Below are 661 nucleotides of genomic sequence, written 5' to 3' on the forward strand. Positions count from 1 at the left end.
ATAGATTAAAAACGTCCAGTGTGTGTCTTTGAACGTTTGCAAAAAGTTTTTGAAACATGCATGTTGTGTAGAAAACGTAATATCTACAAATAAAAAGTCTCTGATTTAATAAATAATAACAACTTTATATATAATCTTATTTAATTTATGTACTATTTCTCTCATCACATTAACAATATATTTATATTTTTTTAAACAAAATTTGCCGCAAACAGTATGTCATGCTAAATAAAGCACGAAAAACTGAAAATTTTGTTGCATTGTTACATTACATTTGTTACTCCATGAATTACAAAAAGAAAAATAAACCTTTTACAACATCGTGTATTATAAATGTAATTATTTCAATATACTGTATTTATATATGCTTCACACATAATTAAAATCGTAATGAAAAAAAGAAATTGTATAAAAATCGTAATAAAAAGAAAAAAATTGTTTCCATTATTCATTTTCTAACGCCGTAATAATTACAAAAATCTTTGGGTATTATCACATCTTATAATGTATTATCACAGCTCATAATGTGATCTTAATTTAACGAATTGTGCATTATATTTTAATCATCTTTGGCTTGATTTTCTCTCTTGTTTCTTTGACTTGCAAAGCGTAACCATTCCGCTATTGCACTATCAAATTCACATTCTGTAAAAATACTATA

Source organism: Odontomachus brunneus, unplaced genomic scaffold (genome assembly GCF_010583005.1).
Source record: "Odontomachus brunneus isolate Ranch 3 - 2012 unplaced genomic scaffold, Obru_v1 Obru_scaffold_189, whole genome shotgun sequence".
NCBI lineage: Eukaryota > Metazoa > Arthropoda > Insecta > Hymenoptera > Formicidae > Odontomachus > Odontomachus brunneus.